Raw genomic sequence first — 6,283 nt, 5'->3', positions numbered from 1 at the left:
GTCTTCAGTGAAATTCACTGTAGTCCCAAGTAGGCGTTTGTAAGAGCAGTTCAGGGGAAACTCAGGTCAAAAATATGAAAAGTAGAGTAGATGAATACTTTGTGTTCAGATAACTTTAGTACCAACCTGTCATGTGACTTCTCCTCCTCCTACCTCTCCCCTCCGCCTCAGAATTTTTTTTAATTCTGAATGGATAATATATGCCCATGATTGGAAAAATACAGTGTAAAGTAATTCCTTCTCCTGCCCACTCCCCACTTACCTAGTTCCGCTCCCTGTAGAGAAGCCCTGTCTTTAGTTTATTCTGTGATCATGCCTTTACAAATATATAGGCATAGAATTTGACTTTTCTTCCCACACAAATGGTAGCATCCTATACACACAGCATCCTGCATCTTGCTCTTTCCCACTTCATTTGGAAATCACATCAGAACAAAGAGAGCAGCCTCATTCTTTGTAACAAATGGATGATTTATTTAACCGCTTTCCTGCTGATGGGTATTTAGGTGCTTTCCATTCTTCTCTTATGAACGATGCTACAACTGAATTTTTCAAAAATATTTATTTTTGTTTTATTTGTTTGGCTGCGCTGGGTCTTAGTTGTGGCACTCAGGATCCTTTGCAGCATGTGAGATCTATTAATAGTTCCCTGAAACCAGGGGTCAAATCTGGGTCTCCTGCATTGGGATTGTGGATTCTCAGCCACTGGACCACCAAGGAAATCCCCTGGATGTTTTTTTCTAATATATATCATACCATGTTGCATGAGGAGAAGTGTATTTATAAGGTAAACATGAAAATGAAAGTGAAAGCCACTCAGTCTCCTCCAACTCTTTGCGACCCCATGGACTATATAGTGCATGGAATTCTCCAAGTCAATACCGGAGTGAGTAGTCTTTCCCTTCTCCAGGGAATCTTCCCAACCCAGTGATCGAACCCAGGTCTCCCACATTGCAGGCGGATTCTTTACCAACTGAGCCACCAACATATCAATGTAGAATTGCTGGGTCAAAGAATATGTTCATTTATCAAAGGATATAGAAAGAATAAAGCAAAAAGCCCCTCCGCCTGCTTTCCCATTTCTCGGTTACCCCACTGCCCTCCCCCAACAGGTAACCCTGCTGTTAGTTTCTTAGCTATCCTTCCAGAGTTCCCCACAACACACATGTAAGCAAGAGGAAGTTTAATATTTTTGTTGTTTGCACACTGTACACATTATTCTTCATATATCTTGGAGATCCTTCCATATCAGTACATAAATAGACTGCATCGTTTTCTGTGACTACAGCATATTCTGATATGTGGCTGGGTTATGACCGGCATTTGCAACTTTGATAAATAGTGCAGGTATTAGTCAGTGTTCTCCAGAGAGCAGAACCAGCTGTGTGTGTGTGTGAGAGAGAGAGAGAGAGAGAGGAAGAGAAGGAGAGGATTGATTTAAGAACTGGCTCACAGGATTATGGAGGTTTGGTAAGTCCAAAACCTGTAGGGTAGGCTGGCTGGCTCAAGACCCAGGGACAAGTTGCAGATCCAGTGCAGAGGCAGTCTGCTGACAGAATTCCTTCTTGCTGGGAGGAGGCATTGGAGTCAGTCTTTGGTCTAACAAGACCTTCAGCTGATTGGATGAGGCCCACCCACATTATGCAAGGGAATCTACTTTACTCTGATTTTAAGTCCACAAATTTAAATGTTAATCTCATCCCCAAAACACCTTAATAGAAACATCCAGAATAATGTTTGGCCAAGTACCTGGGCACAGAGGCTCAGCCAAGTTAACACACAAACCAAACCATCACAGTGCCAAACTCACCTCTTTAGTATGTGTGTGACTCGCTCAGTTGTGTCCAACTCTTTGCGACCCCATGGACTGTATGTATCCTGCCAGGCTCTTCTGTCCATGGAATTCTCCAGGCAAGAATGCTGGAGTGGCCTGCCATTCCCTTCTCCAGGGGATCTTCCTGACCCAGGGATTGAACCCAGGTCTCCTGTGATGTAGGCAGATTCTTTACAGCTGAATTACCAGGGAAACCCTGTTCCAGTTTATGGAAGATCACTGCCCACAGGTCCCAAAGAAGAGCAAGTCAGTGCCTTTGAACAGAACTTACAAATGTGTCCATGAGGTTTCATGTACCTGACACCATAGGAATCTAATGTAAAAAGAATTCACAGACTGTCAGAACAGGAAGTTACCTCAAGTGCAGTCTAATTAAATCCATTCATATTACTGAAGGGGAAACAGACTAGAGAGCGAAATTGGTTGCTGGCCAGTGGTCTAGGCTGCCCTGTGAACCATGGAGTCTGCCTGGTTCAGAAACAGCAGAATCCTGAGAGACCCAAGAGGATCAGCCCAGCGAACTACCCAGGGCTGGTTTGCATCAGATGCTCTGTGAGACCTGAACCTGGCTCCACTGGGTGGATTCTGACCAAGGAGATCCTGGCCCTGTCCAGTTCAGGCTCTCCTACCCACCTGCACCACCACAGTGGCTTCCTGTTGGCTCCACCCCAGTTCTCAGCTTTCCAGCTTCCATAGCCTGGCCTGTCCCTACGTGAGCATTCTCCTGGGCAAGACTCATGTCAACTGACAGATCCAAAGGCTCGTGGCTCTGCCGGGGTCCTGGATAAAGTGCGAAAGCCTGGCAGTCTGGCCCTGCTTGTGTCTCCCACAGCCCTACCTCCACTGCCTCTTGGCAAGGTCCTATACCGGAGGGTCTGGTCCTCCATGAGGCCATCAGCCTCTCCTGCCCTTGGGATCCAGTGCTTCCCCGCACCTCTAGATGTAGCATCCTTGGCAGGTCTGAGAGCCTCCTCTGACAGCTCCAGGCCTCGGCTCCCTATAGCTGGACTGCAGGGGCCAGGAGTGCGGTCCTGGAGCCACATCTCTCGGGTTCCTTTCCCAGCCCCTTTACTCACTGCCTGTGTGACCTCAGGCAAGCTCCTAACCTCTCAGAACCTTAGTTTCCTCTTTTTAAAATGGGCATATGGGACTTCCTTGGTGGTCAAGTGGCTAAGACTCTGAGCTCCTAATGCAGGGGGCCCAGGTTCGATCCCTGGTTGGGGAACTAGATCCCATATGCAGCAACGAAGACACAGTGCAGCCAAATAAAAAAAAAATAATAAAATGGGTACAGTTCTTGGACTTTCTGGGAGGTCCAGTGGTTAAGACTGTGCTTCCACAGCAAGGGGCATGGGTTCGATCCGTGGTCAGGGAGCTAAGACCTTGCAAGCCACCCAGCATGGCCAAAAATTTTTGAAAAATAAAATGGGTATGGTTCTTACCTCTCAGCGTTATTGGACAGGCCACTTAGCACAATGTCTGCTTGGCTAACGGTCAGCTCTAGATTATCAAATTAATATCATTGTTTCCAGAATTCTCTTCCCCACTAGTGTGTAAACTTCTTGATAAGAGGTTTGCTTTTCAGCTCAATCATGCCAACACCTGATATCAGTCAACTCTACTCCCTCCTACCCCTGTCTGATAATGGGGTAACAGGCCCTGTTGTCAGTTGTTTTTTTTTTACTTATATTAGAGTATCATTTTTATTTTTCTAATTTAGTTTTGGCTGCTCTGGGTCTTCATTGCTTTGCGCCAGCTTTCTCCAGTTGCACTGAGCAGGGCCAGTCTTTGTTGCCAGGTGCAGGCTTCTCATTGCTGTGGCCTCTCCTGCTGCAGAGCGCAGGCTCTAGGTTCTCGGGCTTCAGTAGTTGTGACACACAGGTTCAGCAGTCGTGGCTCAGAGGCCCCAGGGCTCGAGCTCAGTAGTGTGGTGTCTGGCCTTGGTGGCTCTTTGGTATGTGGAATCTTCCTGGACCAGGGATCAAACCTATGCCCCCTGCCTTGGCAGGTGGATTCCCATCCACTGTGCCACCAGGGAAGTCCCTGGAGTATAGTTGATTAACAATGGTGTCGTTAGCTTCAGGAGTACAGCAAAAATGATTCAGTTATACATATACATGTATCTATTCCTTTTTTCAAATTCTTTTCCCAGTTAGATTGTTACATAACAGTCTAACGGTTACATAGAATAGGAACTTATGTTATAAGGCACAGTTCCCTACCTTATACAGTAGGTCCTCCATTTTTTATCCATTTTAAATATAGCATTTTAAATATAGCAGTGTACATGTCAATCCCAAACTCCCTGTATCCCACCCCTCACCTGTTGTTAGTTCAAATGAGGCTGTGTAGACCCTCCACGGCAGACTGTTAACAAACCTGCATGGCTTTATTTTTTATTTTTTGGCTGTACTGCAGCATGTGGGACCTTGGTTCCCTGATCAGGGATCAAACCCACACCTGCTGCCGTGGGAGCATGGCATCTTAACCCCTGGACCACGCAGCAATTCCCTACATGGCTTTAGAATAAATCAGGGGAAACCGGTTTGATTGTCGATCATTTTTAACATGGATCGTAGATGAGTCTTTAGCGTGAAGCAGCTGGATTGAGCACCCTTCTTCCAGGGGCCATCTTCCGATGCCTTGTTCCCTGACTCCACAAACATTCTTGGAGCGCCTCCTATGGGCCAGAGTTCCGCTGGGCCCTGTGCATACAGAGAACTGACCCTTTGTTTTCAGCAACCTTATTTCTCTGAAAGAGATTATATCCTCACTTCCATTTGTAGTTCAGATTCCATCATGAACTCCAGGAACTACTTCAATCCCTTGGTTGTATTGGAATTTCATCACAAATACAAGCTATTGGATCAGGCTCATTGATCAGGGCCGCAGACTGCAGGGCAGGGGTTTCACCGAAGTACTGTGAGCAGATTCTTTTTTCACTGTCAGCACTTCATCTTTGCATTGATCCCCTCTTGTTCCTATTCTTACTAGAAATCTGCTACAGTGTTGTAAAGCAAAATAAAGTAAAAATAAAAACATAACACGAATTTTTTAAAAAAAGGAATCTGCTATCTGTTAGGGTGGTTTTTGGCTGCAGGTTATTCTTGTTTATATTTTATTTACTTTTGGAGCATGGTGTTCATTAAGATGGCAGTGGTCAGGCCAAGAGAAGATCAACCAGAAAGACCTGTATTCTCTCCCTGAAGGGGAAAGGCTGTCCTGGTTGGGGTGGAAGGAGGCGTTTCCTATTCTTTCAGTTCTGACACCCTTGTTTCTTTTTCCTCTAGTGATGTTAAAAAAAAAAAAAAAAAAAAAACAGGTGATGACAAGGAGAATCCCCAAATAGTCCAAATGGTCAGCTGTTCCCCAGTGAGACCAGCTGCCCAACCGTGAGCATTTGTTAGAATGTAGAAGCGAGCTTTCCAAAAGGCAACCCAGTAACACTTATTTTGCTGAGCATGTTTGGTCTTCTTGAGATTGTATTTCTTACATTTGCCATGTTTCACAAATATATTTCAGAGTTTTTATGAAAAGTACTATAGATAGTGCCTGATGGATAATACTTTATACTTGAGAAGCACTAGACTTTTTTTAAAATTTTTTTGGCCGCACTCCGTGACTTGTAGGATTTTAGTTACCTGACCAGGGATTGAACCCAGGCCCTCAGCAGTAAAGTGCAGACTCTTAACTGCTAGACTGCCAGGGAATTCCCTAAACAGTGTTTTTTGTTTTTTTGAGGGGAGTCAAAGTTACTAAGACATAATTTACATACAGTAAAATTCACCCTTTTTAAGGGTACAGTTCAATGAGTTTTGAAAACTGTAACCGCCACTGCAATCAACATGTAAAATACTTCCACCACCCCGGAAAGTCCCCTCATGGGCCTTTTCTTAAGATTTGTTTTTTCATTTTAATTTTGGCTGTGCTGGGTCTTCACTGCTGTGCAGGGGCTTTGTCTGATTGTGGCGCCTGGGCCTCTGATTGTTGTGGAGCACCAGCTCTAGGCACAGGGCCTCAGTAGTTGTGGCGCGTGGGCTTAGCTGCCCTGAAGCATGTGGGATCTTCCCCGAGCAGGGATCGCATGCATGTCCCCTGCATTGGCAGGTGGAAGCCCCCCTCAGGAGTTTTTACAGTCAGTCCCCTTCCCTCACTCCTAGCCCTGGTAACTACTGTCCCCTCAGTTTACCTTTTCCAGAATGTTGTATAAATGAAATAACTCAGTACATAGCCTTGTGTGACTCGCTTCTTCCACTTAGCATAATGTATTTCAGATTCCTCTATATTATTGACATGTCAGTAGTTTTTTCCTTTTTATCCCTGACTTAAGGCTACATCCCAGTTTTTAAAATCTGGAATAGCTTATTTCGTGCTTTAGTGATTATGAATAGAGAACAGCATTCATTCCTTCAGATACATCATCTTGTTTGAACCTCAGGACACTCTGAG

The sequence above is a fragment of the Ovis canadensis genome, chromosome 13 (assembly GCF_042477335.2).
Source record: "Ovis canadensis isolate MfBH-ARS-UI-01 breed Bighorn chromosome 13, ARS-UI_OviCan_v2, whole genome shotgun sequence".
Classification (NCBI taxonomy): Eukaryota; Metazoa; Chordata; class Mammalia; order Artiodactyla; family Bovidae; genus Ovis; species Ovis canadensis.
This window is presented reverse-complemented; position numbering follows the sequence as displayed.